At 39.7% G+C, this 20,347-nt stretch overlaps 1 protein-coding gene across 5 annotated transcripts in view; it reads left to right on the top strand.

Annotated features, from left to right (window-relative positions):
- MAST4 (microtubule associated serine/threonine kinase family member 4) overlaps nucleotides 1-20,347 on the top strand; it is a 562,621-nt gene that overhangs the window by 405,295 nt on the left and 136,979 nt on the right. The gene's annotated exons all lie outside the window — the stretch shown is intronic.

The raw sequence follows: 20,347 nt of genomic DNA on the forward strand, positions 1-20,347 counted from the left end.
CAATCTCTATCAGTGGAAGTCTTGAGTATATAATAGCAAACTGGGTTTTTGTGGTACGTGGGACATTGTGTAACTTGAAAGATCTCTAGAAGTTCCCATGGTCATTAACACTTAAGTTCTGGTACTTTATTTTCTTTTCCTCTGTCCTGGTAATCAGGAAAGTTGTTTGTAAATTCTGAAAATGTTGACCTGAAACCTCATTAATAGAACAAGAAGATCTGCAGGAGGTTTAACGACATTAATGGCCATTGGACATGCTTATTAGAGAAGATAGTTATGCCAAAATCAGACTGAAACATCATATGGTGCTTTTGGCTTTTACTTACTTACTTACTTATTTATTTATAAGGCCTGAGCAGCATTTGAAGGTATAAACAAACTGGTAAGGAGATTAGACAGCCATTAATGTTTATCTCTTAAGCTTCACATTGCTTGGGTTGTTACAGAACCCTGACACTTGCTACATTCCACTGACTTGGTGTTCTTAGATTTGTCAGTGGCTCAGATTGTGTTACAGTGTGGGATCCCTTAGGAAACTAATTGTAGGCAATATATAGGCAAAATCCGGATCGTGGCATATGCTCGGCCACCTACCATTTGTGTTGTGAAGTTCTCAAGTAAGCTTTTAGCTCTTAAAGGTAAGAACCAGCTTCGTGTCCCTGGAAACTTTCTAGCGTGATGTGGCATTTCAAACTGCAGATATCTTTTGGAGATAGCATATTAGTTTCTGAGTGAATCACCTGGGCGGAGCTAATGAGGAACTGATGACCCTTGCTGAGGTCTCCTAGGGTCATAGAATCAGAAAGAGAAGAAAACTGATGGATTCACCAGGGTCATTTTGCCATAGGAGTATTTCCTAAAGCTGTCTTTGCTATGGTTTATTCTAATTTTAAACATTACAGTGCATGTCGGTGTCTCAGGACCCTGACTTTGACCTTAGCACATTTCTTTCTTGAGTCACTATTAGACTATTATCCAGCCACTGCCATACTGATTGGCTGCTAAATTTGAAGAAAATCACTGAATCCATAGCTTGCATAAAAATCACCTATGTCCCTTTAACATGCATAGCTTTTCAAATGCTAGATGATGGATATCTTTAAATTAGAAATCATAAGTATTAAATGTTCTATTTTTACATATACATGGAGGGGTTAAGAGGAAGAGGTATGTTTGTCATGGGAGAAACTGCCTGGTGAATAAAGTAGTCTAGGAAATAGGGTAAATGAAACCTTTGTTACTGTAAAACAATAGCCATTAAGTGACTATTATGTAATGTTATTTCTTACGGTTGATTTGGAATGGTTTGTTGATCTTGAAACTTGAGATAAAATTCCTGTAAAAATACTACTTACATTTGGCTGATCTCACGACTTTTGATACAAAATCAGACTTTTCCAAGTAGATTATCTCTGTTAGACACTGAGCTCTAGACATACTGAAGCCATGTCAGATAGATTTTTTTTTTTTCCCCACCTAAAGAGTAATTTTATCCACTTGGTGTTCTCCATTTGAGTACGCATCCAAATAAACACAAATATTTGCTAATCCAAAAAATGGTTCATTGTAAAATTAGCCTATGCTTGCTCAACCTCTCCAAAAGGACACACAGGTGGCAAAACAGCTGATAGGCACACTCACCTAATTTGACAGTTTGAATGGATGATGATGAATTTGCGTTTTCCATAAAAGATACATTGTTTTTTTCTTCTCAAATTTTTTTAAATTCTAGTTAGTTTACAAACAGTGCAATATTGGTCTCAGGAGTAGAATTCAGTGATTCATCCCTTACATACATCACCTAGTGCTCATCACAGTAAGTGCCCTTCTTGGTACCCATCATCCATCTAGCCCATCCCCCACCTACCTCTCTCCATCAACCCTCAATTTGTTCTCTGTCTTTAAGAGTCTCTTAAGGCTTGTGTCCCTCTCTTTCTCCCCTGTCCCATCTGTTCATATGTTTTGTTTCTTAAATTCCACGAGTGAAATCTTTTGGTATTTCGTCTTTCTCTGAATGACTTATTTCACTTAACAGGGTCTATCTCCATCGTTGCAAATGGCACGATTTCATTCTTTTTGATGCTTGACTAATATTCCATTGTATATATACACCACATCTTTTTTTTTTTTAAGTTTATTATTTATTTTGAGAGAGAGAGAGCGTGCACGTGAGCTGGGAGGGGCAGAGAGAGAATCCCAAGCAGACTGTGCACTGGGGCTCAAACCCACTTACTGTGAGATCCTGATCTGAGCTAAAGTCAGATGCTCAAACCAAGTGAATCACCCAGGCACCCCTCACCACATCTTCTTTATCCATTCATCAGTCAAGAGCCCATATGGGCTCTTTCCATAGTTTGGCTGTTGATAATGTTGCTATAAATTTTGGGGTGCATGTACCCCTTCGAATCCATATTTTTGTACACTTTGGGTAAATACCTAGTAGTGTAATTGTAGGATAGTTCTATTTTTAACCTTTTGAGGAACCTATATACTGTGTTCCAGAGTGGCTATGCCAGTTTGCATTCCCACCAGCAGTGTGAGGGTTCCCCTTTCTCTGCATCCTCACCAATACCTTTTGTTTCTTGTATTGTTAATTTTAACCATTCTGATACATTCTTAAGCAAAGGAAGTTTTTATGTTAGATCTCAAATGGCCTCAGGGATCAATAGCAGAACTCAGAGGAAGGGGTAATTCAGGGGTGTTTTAAGTCATAGTTCTTATGGTAGATTCACCAAAATGAGCTTCTATGCTTACAAATTATAATTTTCTATATGTTTTAGTATTGGATATTTGGGGTTAGATGTTTGGACCAGAGAGTTAATAAGGGATAATTATTGCCAATATTTTCACTGTGACCTATAAAATTTGTATATAGCATTCTTTTTCTTTTTTTCTTTTTAATTTTCTTTTCTTTTTTTATTTGAGAGAGAGAGACAGACAGAGAGCAAGCAGAGGAGGGGCAGAGAGAGAGGGAGGCAGAGAATTGGAAGCAGGCTCCAGGCTCTGAGCTGTCAGCACAGAGCCAGACGCGGGGCTCGAACCCACAGACCACGAGATCATGACCTGAGCTAAAGTCAGCCGCCCAGCTGACTGAGCCACCCAGGTGCCCCTATAGCATTCTTTTTCAATAGTTGTCTTCTCTTTCATTAATTTTAGATAAGTTAGCCTTGCAACTCTAGGATTTTTAAGGTGAGAAATTAATAGTGGTTTGTATAAGCCTTCTTAACAGGAATCCAGGCTCAAGAATTCTGTCTTCAGAACACTTCTTAGATCTTAGTGGTTTTGAGTTCATTTTACCAGCTTCCTCATTGCCAAGATGCCTTCTAGGTACATAGACTTCTGTTTTCTTTGAAATTGTGATTGATTATAAATCATTTGATGGCTTCTTAAAAGAATCTCTTTAAATATTAGAGGTTGTGGTTTGCCTTACCTTTTAAGGACTTTAAAATTAGTCTGTCTTCTTATACCAGGCCTAGGGTGATTTGGGGAGTCAGAAGGTACAGATAATTGAGCTGTTTGGATATTAATGTGATACAGGCTTTTGATGTCATTCCTAGGAAATAGATTCCATGGAATGGGTTCCAGGTTTAAGGTCCATGAGGAAAAGGGTTCTGACTCTTGGCACTGATAGGCATATTCAGAAATGTTGTATTCAAGCCAGAGTAAATATATAAGCCGTTTACACTTTCTTTCGGTTAGGAGAAGTCCCCTCTAAACACTTATTTTGGCATTAAGGAAGCTCGTCATGACCTGTTGTTCCAGAAAGATTATCGTTTTCAGTTTGAGCCAGTTTTCTAGTTCCCGTGTGAGTGGCATGCCCGGCCCAGAGCTGAAGAAACTCAGGCTTGCTTTTCAGCTCTTCCATTCTTTTAGGTGTGTCCCACAGGCAGTGGCCTGTCGCTCTTTCTTCGGCCACTTGACAGGTTTGATTTCAGATCTATTTAGTAAGAAACTAACATGTTTGGAGGGGATTCATGGCCCAACATTTATGGACTTTGTTGGGAAGCTCCAGGTGGGTGTATATCTTGAACTCTATGTTAAGGCCTGTTAGGCTAACGTGATTTCAGTTTTGTCTTCTTTGTTGTGTTTTTCCTTCTTCGTAGACTGGGTCCTTTAGGATGTCTCAGGGGTTTGATTGGGACGGGATAGGCCCCTGATACTCAAGGCCGTGCAGCTCCTCTTTCAATTTATTTTCTTTGGTTAACGTAGTACGAAAGAGGAGTCAAATGATTAGAAACTGGGCCCAAAGCTCAGAGCTGGGGGATTAACCTCTGAAACATGGGATGTTGTTTATATTTAAAAATATTTGGAGGGGTTATTTATGATTTATGCATCTCTGTGTGAGCCAGCCTTTTCCTGCTTTGTGGCTCGTGGGTAGCCTGAATCACCTTCTGAATCCTGATAACCTCATAGCCTAGTTTGGCTACATTTGACTTCTGTGGACAGGGTCTGTGGAATCATCGCATTGCCTCATTTACTCACGTACGTACCACATATTTGTTGAGTACCTTTTATATGATGAGGGCTGTGGTTACCACCTGGGAAACAGATGCATGTGGCACGATCCTTCCTTCTGGTGGGTTAGAAAGCAGTGTAACCAGGTAATTACAGCGGCGTCTAATAACCGGTAGGAGATGTACCAACATCAGCAAAGCAAGACAAAGAGGCGGAACATGTGTTGAGGAAGTTTGTCACCTCAGTTTCACCCTATCTGTAATATCTATTTTACAGAAGAAAAAATGGGGGCTTAACAAAATCAATTAACTGCCTGAATCTTGCCAGTAGTAAGAGGTTAATCTGGATAGAAATTTAACTGTCTTCTTCTGTCTCCAATGGAGTATAACTCCAGCAACATTCTAATTATTGAAAATGATAATTGTAAAGTAAGATTCTAGCATCTCAGGTTTTACGGTACAGAATCCACCTGGCAATTTGAAGATAGGTGTGGGAATACAGAGCCCTGATAATTTTCATCTTTGCAATAGAAATGCCACCTGCTTGCTGTCTGAGGGAAGAGAGTGAAAAATAGAGGTAGGTTTTGCTTTGTGTTAAAATGCCACTTGCTGATTCCCTCTCCCATTAATGGAAACTGTGTATGTATTCTCCTGTGCTTTCCTCATCTTAAAGCATCAGTCTATACTGGTATTTGAGTGGGTTGGTAAAATTGAGGTTTTACTTATGGTATAGCTCCCAGCGGCTGCTATCTCAGAGGCCTTTTGAATGAGTAACACGGCTGTCCCCAAGCTCACTTTTCTGAGATTTCTCTCTAAATATTATAAAATCCTGTGCGTTCACATGAATGTATGTATTAGGAACACATTTCACAATCCTTGCTGATCTTGTAATAGTGTACATACAGTTCATTTCTTCTAAGGACACAAGTTGACAATACAGTTTGAATGCCAAAAAACGAAAAAAGATCAGTTGGGATTTTAGAGATGAATTGCTTACAGGCTTCTTCCTCACTTTTTAACAATCTAATAATTGGTTTTGAATATGCTGGTGCTAACTACCTTTTTTTTAAAAAAAAAAAAAAAAAGCGGGGGGGGGGAGATGAATGGAAGGCACTCACTTAAATACATCTTTTCCTTGGGAAAGTCATTGTATTTAAAGAACTAAGAAGTAACTGCTTTGCTCTGCATAAAACAATTATAAAAAAATAGAATAAGGAATCTGTAACATGCAAAAGGCACAAATACTGTATCCGGGATTCTCTAAACGACAGAAATCCTTCACTGGCCATCTTGTGGCTCTTACTGGTACAATATCTGAGCTGTATTTGAGGGAACGGCTGCCCCTTCCTGAGGAGGGAGTGGAAGAAGCAAGTATTCCCTTCAGATGCTTTTTAACATTTTCCTTACCTTCGTTTTCACTGCCACTAACCCAGGCCTAGGCCTTCTCCAGATTGCTTGGGACTCTAGGTTGACCGCTGATATTTACTTGCTCTAGAACAAGTCCAGGGCGATAGGTATGTTTTGTTTTGTTTTAATTAGGTTTATTCAGATCCAGTTTAGAGACAGTAAAGCCATTCCTTTCAGGTTTGCGGTTCCATGAATTTTGACAGACAGAGTCCTATGACCACCACCACACTTTTCCATACCCTCAAAAAGTTGTAGGTGTTCTTTAATTGTTTGATACTGCTCATATTGGATTAGAATAAGGTGTCTTGTTTTTCTCACCCCTTCCTTCCCTTTTTAAAAACTTAGTTTCCATATTTTATTAAGACTATAGGTTCTTTTTTCCCTGATGTCCTTTTTCTATTCTAGGATCCCAGCCAAGATACAGTGTTACATTGTGTCACCCTTTTCAAAAATCATTTTGATGAGGAAGATGATTAACACAGAGTTTGATGACTTGGTTAATAATATTCAGGAGGTACCAGGAAAATGCATCATGAGATCCCTGAGAGGAAAGCATAAACTGCCGAAATCGTGGTACATGATTAATGTATAATAGCACCTTGATCCTACAAAGGTGAAGAAGTTGTAAGAAATCAGATTAACTATTTCCTGCTGGTCAGATTTGTTTAAAATAATCTGGAGGTGTTTATTGGGCCATGAGGTGGAAGGTATATAGTTTAAGACATAAATTATGAATGTTGGAAAATAAATACAGACATCCAAAAGGAATCTTGGAGTTTTTCACTGCAAGTGACAGCAAAACAAAACATACATTTTATAAACGGTAAACTCAAGATACTTTAATTGCTTTGTAAAATAATTTATTGCTTCTTACCAGTATTTTTAATTTTTGAGAGAGAGAGACAGACTGGTGTGAGCAGGAGAGGGGCAGAGAGAGAGGGAGACACAGAATCCAATGCAGAATCTAGGCTCCGAGCTGTCAGCACAGAGCCCAACGCAGGGCTCAAACTCCTGGACCACATGATCGTGACCTGAGCTGAAGTCAGACAGCTAACCAACTGAGCCACCCAGGCACCCTTAACTGAAGAACAATTTTAGTCTCAGTGGAATGTAGATAGCTTTTAAGGTGAAACGTGAACATAATGCATGCTGACGACAGAGAATGGAGAAAATACCAACAACTATAGAGTCAAAAAATTTCCCCAGATTCTAGTACTCAAACATTCCCAGTATTAAAAATATGCAGTTATCATTCCAAGTTTTCTTTTCCGAGTGCACGTGTATATACCACAAAATTCGTATTTTGTATCTCCTCTTTTATGAGCTGATTTTTTTCCCTTAAAGACATTCTTTTAAATAGCCAGCTTTGGGGTGCCTGGGTGTCTCAGTCGGTTGAGCGTCCGACTTCATCTCAGGTCACGATCTCGCGGTCTGCGAGTTCAAGCCCCGCGTCGGGCTCTGGGCTGATGGCTCAGAGCCTGGAGCCTGCTTCCGATTCTGTGTCTCCCTCTCTCTCTGCCCCTCCCCCGTTCATGCTCTGTCTCTCTCTGTCTCAAAAATAAATAAACGTTAAAATAAGTAAATAGCCAGCTTTACAGTGGTATAATATCCAGAAAATTTGAAAAATACCTCTAACGTACAAGAAGGTACATAGGAATTATCTATGAAGTTGTGTGGAAGCATGAAAACCATGGTCTGAAAGCCACTGAGCCAAGGCACAGCCTTACCATACGTGGGAGTGTCCATGGCCAGCTCCCTGGTGTGCAGAGTGGGGCCCAGGCCACTGACACCAGTGATGTCACCTTAGATGGTCTCACATTTTAGGTCCTGTTTTTCTCCACTTGTATTCAGACCTTTCTTGAAATGTTCCCTTTAAAAATACTAATGCTAACTCCGAAAGATTCCAATTACCATCTCCCCACAGGCTTAAATGTTAAACCTCAAGATCTAAACTTTATCCCTTATGGATGTGAGCAGGCTCGCCAGATGGCAGGCCAATTAATATATTTTTGCAAGGTGTAGAAATGTTTTTTCTCCATAGGGGAACAATGAATCCATCTGTTCCACATCTTCCTTTCCCCTCTGTCCTTTGGGGAAAATCATCATTTAATTTTCAGAAATAATTGTGCAACTCTCTAAGTGCTACTTTTGCTTTTTAAGGGAGATAGTTTTAATAATTGAAACTTTTTCTTACTGTGAGAATTTAAAGAGGCCTATGTCATGGATTAAGACATGTGGCCATCTGAGTTTCATCCAGGTTATTATTTCCTTTTTTTTGATTGTTGGGCCTACAGAATTGTGTTGAAAAACTCATTCAGGGAAGGTGTCACTTGGAAAAGGCTTTAAGAAACATGTAGTCAGACCCCATTATTGTAAGATGACAAAACTGACGTTCAGGTACAAAACTTTGAAGCTGGTCAGCAAGTTGGAACCTGGATGGTCTTGGATCCTGGTCTTCAGGTTCTAAACTAGGACACCTGTGGTGAAAACAGAACCTTCACCTTCTCAGGAGGCATTAAAAGAGCAAGAACTTTGAAGAAGGTTCAAGTGGAAGCAGGAGTGCGCACATTGTTTTTGCCTCTTCCTTGATTCCCAGGCGCTAAACTGTATGCATCACTCTTAAATTTTCTTTACATACTCAAGTGGCTTTTCAGATCAGCAGGTGATGCTTAACTGTTTAGTGTCTGTGTATTGCCTCCAACTCTGTAAAAGTTCCTGAAGGCCAAACACCACATCCTTTTTTTTTTTTTTTTTTTTTTAAGCACTTTTATAGTGTGCTGTCTGGGCATGAAATGAATGAATTAGGAAATATATAAGTATCACTGGTAGTGTTTTACAGAGTTCTCTCTGGGAGTGTTACAGTTCTAGGAGAGTGACTACAGTATAGCTTTGTGATCATCTGACACATTATAATACAGAATTGGGTTCCTTTTCCCTTCTGGTATAAAGACGTTCGGTATTGAATATTTCAGAAGCTTCTTTTGGGAGGAATGCTTCACCTGCATCCCTGTTTTACCAGCATTGATGATGTCTGCCATAATGTGTCATAGGTAGGCATAGATCGATTAATGTTAAGCTAGAGCAAGGATTTAGACTCGTCTTTTTTTTTTCTTTCACATTGACTTCCTTACCTGTTTTCAACCTAAGAGAACTTTTCACATGGAAACAATTTACACTTTGGCTTTAGACATACCTTGGTTGGAATTCTGACTGTAACATCTGGATGTGTAGTAGGCAGGTCACCTTGCTTTGGATACATGGTTTCCTCATCCTTAACTAGGAAAAATAATCACACTTTTTGTGCCTCATATAAAGTGAATTATGAAGCACTTAGGTCAGGGCTCTGTAGACAAACTACAGCCTACAGGCCCAGTCTGGCCCACTGCCTGTCTTTGCACATAAAGCTGTATTACAACTCAGCCACATCAGTTCATTTAGGTATTAACTATGGCTGCTGGTGCTACAGTAGCAGAATCCAGTAGTTGTAACATGAGACTCTGGCCTGCAAAGCTGAAAAATGTGTACTCTGGTCCTGTATGGAGGATTTTGCCCACCCAGAACCTCCGGCAGGGGCTAGCGCTTGTAGGCACTCGGTCCATGTTAACCCTCCCATACCTTTAGTCTTCCCGTTATTGTTTCAAGTTCCTTCTTTCTCTTTAGGCGCTCTGTAAAGAAAGATAGTTCCGGTGTGGCCTTCTCAAATAACATTCCTTCCAAAGCCCCTCTCCACCTCTGTAGTATGGCCAAAGCCTCAAGCCGTGACACAGGACAGAACACGCTGAGAGAGGTATCGACACAACTCACACACCCTGTTATATAGCCTGTCTGGACTTGAACTGGGTATTGAGCATGTTGCAGGAATAGAAATTGCTCTAATCTAAGAGTAAATAAATACAGGCATTCTATGTACATGGCAACATGTCTCTGTTTAGTATTTCTTACTCTCTTACTAGGAGTGCCCAATGTATACTTCTTCAAAACCTTCCCAGTAGAACCCCTAAAACTGGAATTTTTTTCACTTCTAAAAACAATCAAAAATTGCTACAAATTATAAATAACCATGTTTAGCGCAGGACCTCCTGAAACCCTAAAGCAAGAGTTTTCCGACTGACCTCACTCCGAGCCATTGAAAAGAGGAAGTTCTCAAAGGAGCGATTAGACTTTTTTGTTGTTGGTTTATTTTGTTTTGTATTTAAGCAAAATGAACTTGGAGTTCTCAGCAATTTTGATTAGGGACGCCCTGGTGTCTAGTAGAAAACTAAGATGGGGAAAAGACTGGTAGAATGTGCCCAATGAGGATTTCATGATTGATGGGTACATGCCAACTCCCACACATGGTAGAGAGAAACATGGCGGGGTTGGGGGGGGGGCACATCTGAGAGCTGTTAAGGGCAATTATGCATGTTTGTTATTTTTTATTTTTAAAGTGTATTAAGAAAAGTCTTTTTCGGAATAATGAAGGGATTTTTCCCCCCTGTATTTTAACATTATCTATGTTTCTAAAAAAAAAAAAATAACGTGAAGAGATGTTAAGAGCATTACCCAAAATTCTGTAAAGTCCTTCTTGCCTCTCTTTGCTCTTCTTTCCAACACATGTCAGTGTTTCTAGTGCTTCTCTACAGCCCTGTTAACTTTTATCCCAACGTGTTATAATTCTGGGTACACTTATCTGAATTCCCAGCTGATAGTAAATGTCTTGAGGCAGAGAGTTTATGCCAGCGTGGTACCTGGCACATCATAGACAGTTGATCGAGGTTTATTGAATGAAAGCACTCCACAGTGAGCATATTCATGCATATAGGCTTTTCTGTCTTTTGGAACTATTTCCCTAGGATAAATTCCCAGAATAGAGATTTCTAAGCCAAAATGACGTGCACATATTTATGAATCTTGATATATAATGCCAAGTAGCTTTTATGTCTACTTGAGGCTCCTTCCAAGTTTGTGACTCTCCCATTGCATGGTGTGTTATTACTAGATTGGCAGTCTGGGTGTTCCACATTTTCCCTAGCAAAAGAAATAGAAGGAGTGTATAATATCGCCGCTTTTAAGTCTGGAAGGAACACTGCATATGCTTTAGGGTGAAAAGCTTCTACAAGAATGAATATCCCCTCCATGGAACTTAGGAAATGGAGGGAGGGAGGCAGCAGGGGCAAGGGATAGGATAAAAGACACTGTTACAGTGACAAAGAACTCCTGGAGTTTTATAATTGCTCTGAACCTTGGCTATATTGTTATCAGTACTTGAAGAAAACATTTAGATGAATTTTATTTGCTTCCCCCCACCTCCCCGCTCAACACATACTAAATGTTCAAATATGAAACATTACTAAAGGCAAATTGCTGTTAATGCGCATTCCAAGGCCTGCTTTTATCAAGGTTTGAAACGTTTTGTGTAATGTTTTATGCATTTCCATCTTCATTTGATCTGATTTGTGTGCGAAATAAGATTGGATCTCTGTGCTGTGACACTGGGTAACCATAGCTTTTTTTGAGTTGGATATTTTGCTCTCCCTCATTTAATGTTTGACTAGCTCATAAATTCCCAACAATAAGTAGCAGTATCTCTCTCCCTTTTGGTACAAGTATGCTGTTAATGAACAGCTATAGAATCACCTAAATGCCACCTTGTAGATGGCATATAAAGTTTGTAGGGGCTAAGCTGAATAGAGCTAGGGCCATGTTCAATTAAAAATGCCCTGTCCTGGGGTGCCTGAGTGGCTCAGTCGGTTAGGTATCCGACTCAGATTCGGCACAGATCATGATCTCACTGTTCTCGAGTCTGAGCCACACATTTGGCTCTTGGCGCTGACCGTGTGGAGCCTGCTTGGGATTCCCTCCCTCTTTCTCTCTGGGTGCCAGTCCTGCTCTTACAAGTGTGCGTTCTCTCTCTCTTTCTCTCTCAAAATAAATAAACCTTAAAAAAAAAAAAAATGCCCAGTATGGAAGTTGACGATTCTAGTGAGTAGGAGGGCTCAACAGATGTTCTAAAGAATTTATGAGTGTTCTGTGTTATATATTCCATAATATATGATATGATATATGATGTATCTGTGTATATGTGTGTATGTGATATATCATATATTTGTGGGTATGTGTATATATGATTCACCTGGCTAGGAAGTAAGCAGTGAAAAATGTGCTGGTTTTTCATCACTTCCTGAGCCTGTTGCTAGTGAAGCAAGAGTGTATTAGAACGAACCACAGCCACATGAGCATGGTAGAGGCTCTTGTTACCTTGACCGTTTGCCTTTGGAAGGACCCAACAGCCAGGACTTGTGGGAATGTGGACATGTCCCCTGCTCCTTGTGTAGTAAGTTGTGTCCTTACATTGGAGGAGTCTGTGTCCCTCAGCATCTTGCCATCAGAGCAGCATGACCTCTTTGTCATAACCACATGTGCTCCCCTAATGAATGAGGGCCATGAACATGCAGAAACCATGAGCCAGCCACACCTCCCTACTGACCCGGCTTGAATTAGGTTGCCCAACTGGAAAATGAGGTCTTTGAAATAAAAAGAAGTTAAGGAATAATATCAACAAAGCACTTCTCATTTGCTAGTCTTAAAGTCAGTCTTCTTTGCTAGAGTTTGTGTTTTAATGACAGAGGTCTGAGTATGTTCCAAACAAGAGGGGTAGCAAGCTGAGTTTATCCTAATCCTTTCAGAGAATGGAAGCCATTGTTTCACATTTCCTGCCTACCTCCTTCGACTTTGCATTTTCGAGAAAAGTCTTTTGGAAGAGAGAGAATTATGAATGCTCTTAAATGTCATGCCATTTGACTGTTAAAACACCGTCTCAGGATAGTAGCTTCTGATGGAGAGGCAGGTTCTTGTTTGGCTTTGCAGTTGTCGTATAAATGCCTCCATGTAAATCTAGATACAGACTTTTAGCCTAAGAGACCTGTGATTTGACTTGTCCATCTCCTTAGGAAAGGTAATTCATGTGACTGTAAGAAGGCTTTGTAAACGTAGAATCATTTTCAGGTTGGAAGACCCTCTACCAAATTTGATAGAAGCTTGATGCATAGGCTGTAAGCAGGTTTTCCTCCCTTAGTTGCTACTATGGATCAGTATCTCTTCTTGCCTCTTCTAGAGTTTGCATGCAATTTTCTATCATGGTCATTTATGCTCATCAGTATGAAACAGAATCATTGTAAATCATAGCCCTTTAGGCACATTTTTTTTTTCCTTCTGTAATACTTGAGACCATAGAATCCTATTCAGAAGAGATGAAAAAACAATCCATCATTTTTTTAGTGACCCACGGAACTGACATAGATGTGGATGGCAAGGTCTCCTTGTCTCCTTATCTTTGGGCTTCATCTTATAGTTTAATTCTTTTTTTTTTTTTTTAACTTTTTAAAGTTTATTTATTTATTTATTTAGAGAGAGCTAGAAACAGCATGAGCAGGGGAAGGATAGAGAGCAAGAGGGAGAAGAGAGAGAATCCCAAGCAGGCCCCGCACTGTCAGGACAGAGCCTAACATGGGGCTTGATCCCACACACTGTGAGACCATGACCTGAGCTGAAATCCAGAGTCAGATGCTTACCTGACTGAGCCACCAAGGTGCCCCTCATCTTATATTTTAATTCTGAATGCAAATGAAAATGAAGCTCCCTGGGGGTTGTCTGGGTGGCTCATTCCGTTGAGCCTCCAACTTCGGCTCAGGTCATGATCTCACAGTTTGTGGTGTGGGTTCGAGCCCCGCGCATGGCTCTGTGCTGACATCTCAGACCCTGGAGCCTGCTTCAGAGTCTGTGTCTCCCCCTTTCCTTGCCCCTCCCATGTTCATGCTCTGTCTCTCTCTGTCTCTCAATAATAAATACATGTTAAAAAAAAAAAAGTTAAAAGAAAATGAAGCTGTCTGTGAAAAAAAAAAATCAGGTTTAAAGTAGCCAGTTACCTTTATTTGTGTAAGTCCAAATATATCACGTTAAATATGGGAGGTAGAATAACTATAATATATTCTATTTTAATGTTTTTACATACAATTATTAAAAGTTATCTTCATCAGGAAGGAATGTTTATGTAATTATTATAAATTGTCAGAGTTATTACTTGAGATGTATAAGTGTATTTATTACCCGCATATTTAATGATATAATTCAGATAATTAGCGTAGAGACGGCAGTTTTTTACTTTAATGTTGTACTAAGATGAATGGTTTGCCTACTGTTCACATTTATCTGTAGCACAGAACTCATCAAAATATATAGTTACTACAAAAACAAAGTAAAATATATCTGTCCTGACCAGTAGCTCATGCATAAGTGTTTTATTCTCTTTAGAGTCCTAACTGTGCCACAAAAGCAAAGTGAACTCTGGCTGGGTTCCATATCCCTGTGCACACGCACAGGTGAATGTCAATGTATTATAATCATCTGGAGGGGCTAATAGGACCTCTTGGTTCTCCATTTAGGGTTGGAAACTTAGACATGGTGCCAAGATGTGTCATTGCCTCTACCCATGAAACTGCATGAAAGATGGGGGAGTTTCTTTCTAGTTTTCTTTAGGTCAATCTGCATGAAAACTACCTGTCAGAATTAAAAGTGGTAAAACTGTGCATTCTGTAAGAATGGTAAGTTTCTTCCTCATGAGAGTTTTCAGTCTCAAAGCGGTTTGCCATTTGTCAACGAGTAGAGACTTGGATGAAAGAGTTGTTTGGCTCCTAGTCTGTGTTAAGCACTTCAGATAAGAAACATCCTTATTTCCCAGAAGCCACCCCTTAGGGGATCATCTCTTATGGCTACCTCCAAGTTTAAGAAGCTCTCCCTAAAGCAGGGGAGATTTCATTTGGGGGATGAGGCTTGGGAAATGGAGTTTGGTACACTCTGCCCTACCATTGTCTGCACCTGTTTGTTCATGAATTCAGTAACTATTAGCTGAACACCTTCCCTATGTTGGGCAGTGTGTTGAGAAGGCCGTGGTGAAGGAGACAGATGGTTCCTGCCATTGTGAAAGCTTGCAGTTTCATGGGGAATGTGGTGGGAGTGGGTGAAGAAGACACAAAGATTAACAGGAACTTGCTACATTGTGTGTGATTGTGCCTCTGTGTCTACCTCTCTTAGCCCTCAGGAGGGTGGGGAGTGCGGGAATACAAAACAGTTTTGAGAGCATCCCGTGGCCATGTGACAGAAAATGAGTTATCGGGGAAGTAAACCAGGTTGGTGGCTGAGAGAGGAGCCAGCGAATGGTGGAGAATATTCCAGGTACAGAACCCTGGCAATGAGACCTGAAGAAATTGTATTAGGGTGCCAGAGGCCTGAAATTTACTCCCCTGGTGGGAGGTGCTGATGAAGGGTTTTACCTAGGGCAGTGAGTGATTAGATCCCATTTGCCCATTGGAAAGATTCCTGGCAGTGGAGGAGGAAGTGGAATGGGACAAGGAAAGGCCAGGCTTCCAGGCCAGAGATAGTGGCGATACGACTGCCAAGTTGGTGGCAGTGAGCTTGAAGGGAGATGGAATCCACAGGACTGGATGACCAGTTGGATGATTATAGTGAGGAAGGGTGAAACTGGAAACACAGGAAACAGGACAGCAAAAGTAATAAATAATTTTGGTTTACTCCTATAGACACCCAAGTTGCAGTGTACAGCTGACTATTGGGATGCAAGGATCTGGAACATAGGAACAAGTTCCAGGTTGAGGATTAAGAGTCATCCACATAAAGATCAATGTTTGTTTGTTTGTTTGTTTGTTTATTGAGAGAGGAAGCATGAGCAGGGGAGGGACAGAGGGAGAGGGAAAGAATCTGAAGCGGGCTCCACACCCAGCATGGAGGCCAGTACAGGGGCCCCATCTCACAACTGTGAGATCATGACCTGACCTGAAATCAGCAGTCAGACGCTCAACCAGCTGAGCCACCCAGGCACCCCACATAAGGATTAATGAATAGTGTCAAAGTTGATTACTGTTGAATATTTCTCTTCCTGGAGTCTTCAGTATTTAGGGCTGCCTAGATCCAGGGCAGAATCTTTTGTGCCTTCTGTGTTCCCAAGTGAGATGGAGGTGAGGATAGGAGATGATTTTCACATGATCTATGTAGTGAAACATATACTTAACCTTTTTCATAGGTGTGTGTGTTTTCTTTTTCTTGGGGGTTAACATTTAGGGTTTAGCCATCTTTGATCACAGAATCCTCCAGCTACTGAAGTTTCATGGTACTGCTGGCATTTTCCTCACAGTTAAAAGTATATTGGGGAACCCCACCATCATGTATAGTCTGTCTCTAAGGAAAAAGAAATGAGTATGAAAAGAGATGATAGGAGTTGATTAAGACATTGGGGTTGCAGAATTCTGTGGCATAGTCATAGTGTTCTTTGTTGTTTTGTTTGTTTTACTTTTTTCACCCTCTTTTTCTTGACCAGCACAGAAAGCATTTTGTATTCAGAAGTCCTCAGTTGGTAACATGATTTCTGGGTCCATAAAGAGGGAAAATGAGGTGGACAGAATGGTAGTTTTAGAAGGAGAACATGTTTGCTTATGTGGGCAAAAGGGTAGGAGGAAGCGAAATAGAAATTCATTCTTGTTGAGTTGATAATCTCATGTTAATCACATCATTGAAATGGTTGGCTGTGTTTTGTACAGTCTATACAGAGTTGGTCCTAATTCATATGAAAGGAAGACTTAGACATTTTTATTCATTTTGAACTCTGAATTACATACTGCAGAATTTCGTGTAATAAAATCTGTTGAAGTTGAAAAAATGTAGACATGTTACAAAGTTGGAAGTCACCACAATTTCATCGTTAAATGTGAAATGTTATGTATATTTAGGAACATGTAGAGAATTAAAAATCCAAATTCCAAATTAAGTACATATTTTTTTATTACCTAAATGTTTCATATATATGTGAATAAATATCACTCTTTCACATTTTTGTAGGTCATTAACAAATAATTTCTCAGGGCAATATGATGTAAAAGCTCTGTAATTAATTCAGTAATTCCATGATGCATTACCTCTATTCCGTATCTCATTCATTTTATGGTCTCGGGCAGTATTTGACGGTTTAAGGTTGTTTTCCTTTAAAACTTTGGCTTGAACCAGGTTAGTATGAGTGAAAACTCTGAGTTGACCATCTGATGGTTATTGGATAGCTCTTGTAAAATGACATATTCATCAGTTTGGTTTTTGGAGAGGTAACCATAACCCTGGTGGCAGAAATAGATCATCTGAGTGACATTTTAAGTCAGAAAAAAAAAAAAAAAAAGCTTTTCGTTTCTGTCATTCATCATTGCAGAGCACTCCTGAGGCAATCAGTAAGACTCCCAGAGGTAATGTTCGGAAGAAGACCTGTTTTGTATATAGTAATGAGATTGTGGTTTTAAACCCATCCATTCTATTTTGTAGTTTGAAGTGGCTTTAGTTCGAAACATTAAAACCATATAAGCTTTGTGTGTTTGGAGCTCCCTAGGTTTTGTAAATGTTCTTTGCCTCAGCACTTTCCTATCTTGAGTCCTAGTGTCACTTTCTTACAATGTCTCATTGTAGAGAGCCTTGGGTGTGTCTCAATGGCTATATTTTTATTTAGTATCTTGGTTCACTAGAGCCTTGTGCTAAGGAGGCCAAGGTTATGAGTGTTGATCCCATCCCAGTCAACCTTTAAAGTGAAAAGTGTTTTCCCTGTAGGTTCAACTGGTGCTTCAGAACTGGCTGAAAATATTTGACTATTTTTGTTCAAAGTATGGATGAGGCTGCCCCATTCATTAACTACACTGGAGAAAATAAAACTGATGTCCATCGGGTGAAATCTTTCCAAATGGGGACAGTAATTTTTTCTTGGGTGAAAGAAAGCATTTACTCTTATCTGTGGGGGAAAACACATGCATTTCAGCAGACTTGTTTTAATGTAAGTTCCAAGAGAATGGAGACCATCAGTCTTCGTAGTACTACCCCATCCTGGTGTGCTCGGCATAGACAGAAATGATCAGCTCTCAACGTCTACTGCAGCGGAGAACGCTGGGCATTTTGTGGAGTAGATGGCAGAGGGGGGTCATCTCTTCCACCTATTTAACCTGATTTATTGCCTTTGAATTTTTTAATAAGGACATATTTTAAGCTCTGTCTGGGGACTGAGAGCTCTGATCATTCATGCAGTGAACTTTGAATAAGTTGATAAGATTGGCTGGACCCTATTACCATAATGGATGGTGACTATTTGACATTTACAATGGAATGCTCCATTTGCACTAAAATAAGTGAATTTGTATTTAAAAATAATTTACCAGTTGTTTTTTTTTTTCCCCTACCAGACCTAAAATAGAGGTCATTTACATTCAAAGCTAAAAAATAATAACTGCATTCGGACTTAGTGAAATTTATTGAATACATGTTAATTCGTGCGGCCCCATTAAACCAGATTGTGTTGATCTGTTAGCTGGAGAAAGAGCAGGAGTCCTCTTACTCTCACGGACCTCAACTCTAAGTTACTAGATTTTCTGAATACACAAGGATTTTTACTAAGTGCACATTGTTTGTCAGGCCTTGTGACCTTCCTGCCGACTGAACTGCTTATAGGTTAGATGGTGGTTGTCTGTGCTGTTCTGGTTTGAAAACTGATTTGTGTAGCTCTTCCTGGTGGAGCATTAGGTCACTGGTATCCTTTGCTGCCCATGATGCATGGAAGTGAGTCAGTGGAAAATTCACTTACTCATCATGACCTACTTCTGTCACTTGCGTTGAAGGTGCGCTTATTTGTCAAAAGCCATCTGTCCCCCTTCCAGAAACTCTTGCCCAATTGCTACTTTAACCCCTTAGCCTATAGGTTCTTTTAGAATTTTCGCAGTTACTTGAATATGTCTATCAGCTACACTGTAGTAGGTGTAACCTGTTTTAAATTGACGCTCGGAAGCCAGAGACAGTCTGATCTTGTATGGCTCTCAGCGCATTGCAACCCCCCCCCACCCCCACCCCGCCCCGCCCCGCCAATCCCCAGTCACTGCTTTTCTAATGAAGATTCTAGGCCTTTGAGGAGAAACTGTAAAATGGTAAGTTTCAGGATTTATTAGGAGCACACTCTCCCCTCCCTCATTTTCAGTAGAACTTTCCCTTTCTCATGTTTAGTAGCTTATTCTTGGGTTCATTGATCCAGCAAGGTTTAGTCAAGGGTGGCTTTGTGCCTGGTCAGTAGGGTCACAAGAAAAATAAGATCTGTGCTTCTTGCCTGCATGCAGTTTATACTCCCCACTAGGAGAGTTGCAAAGAGTCATTTTAAAGTAAGACCAATTTTAAATTCCATTTTAAATGTGGGGAAGTGTGGAATATTCCACTCGGAGACCAAAACAAGGATTACTTCTTCATTTTGTTGTCAGATCAGTCCTGCCTCTCTGATTGACCAGAAGGTTCACCCTTTTCACACAGTCATACATGTCATTGTGTGAAATTGTGTACCATCGACCTTTATGCAAGTAGGAGAGGCTTTCTTGAGAACAGAATTCTAAACTGCACAAAAGGAAGTGATGTGTATTAATTTATATATTTTATTAAGTACACATACACACACACACATACATGTGTGTGTGTATGGCAACTGTAACCATATAAACATATAGTAACAGATGTATTGCTATTTCTTTCATGTCCAGTATTCACACCACAGAGGATTAGAAATTAAATGCCATATTTACACATGAAACAATGTAAAGTTCAATTCAGCATTATTTAAGGTATAACTATTTCATCTCAGAATAATATAAAAATACTTGTTTCCCTGATCTAATCAGTTTACAGACTCTCAAGTCAGGAATGAATTATTATACCTAAACTAAATGTATAGAGGGAGTGAATGGAAACCAGCATTTGATGATAGAATAGTATTCTTCTTGAAATCCATGTCATTCTTGGCTCTTAATGACTGCTTACTATGAACAACTCCTCTTAGGAAAAAAAAACAAAAACAAAAAACATTTTTGCCTACTTGATAGCACTTAAAAAAAAAAAAAGCAGCACCTGTTTCCATTAAAATAACCAAGTGGAATTTTGTTTTCTGCTAACTGATGAAGTTGTGAATATTAATGTATTTGGATCTTAATTTCCTTGTGCTGTTTTCAGATTGTTACTGATACCTCTCCTTTTGGAGGAGACTTTGTAGAGAAAACATTCAGGTTCAGACCGAGCTCATTGGTTTACATTTATTACAACATAGGCATGGTTTATATTGCTGAAAATGTTCTTTGCTTTTAGACAAAGAACCACAAGGTTTTGCTCAAAGACATTAGTGAAACGGCCAATTCGAAAGTAAATAAGAGCTAGTTAAGCTGAGTTAACAATGGAGAAACAGTGATGTGTGGTGCCCTGTGAATTTTGTCGCGTTAGAATGATCTAGATTTTGCAACATGATAACTGATTAACTTTGACCATACTGTGGGAAGACAGTCGGCTTGTGTTCATTTGCTCCTTGCAGCTTTATCTTTGCTTTTGCAACCATTTTCTGTGATAAGCAAAATAAATTAAAGTTTCAAAGGAATCCGTTTGTCAAGTAA

This window comes from Panthera tigris, chromosome A1, assembly GCF_018350195.1.
Source record: "Panthera tigris isolate Pti1 chromosome A1, P.tigris_Pti1_mat1.1, whole genome shotgun sequence".
NCBI classification, from domain to species: Eukaryota; Metazoa; Chordata; class Mammalia; order Carnivora; family Felidae; genus Panthera; species Panthera tigris.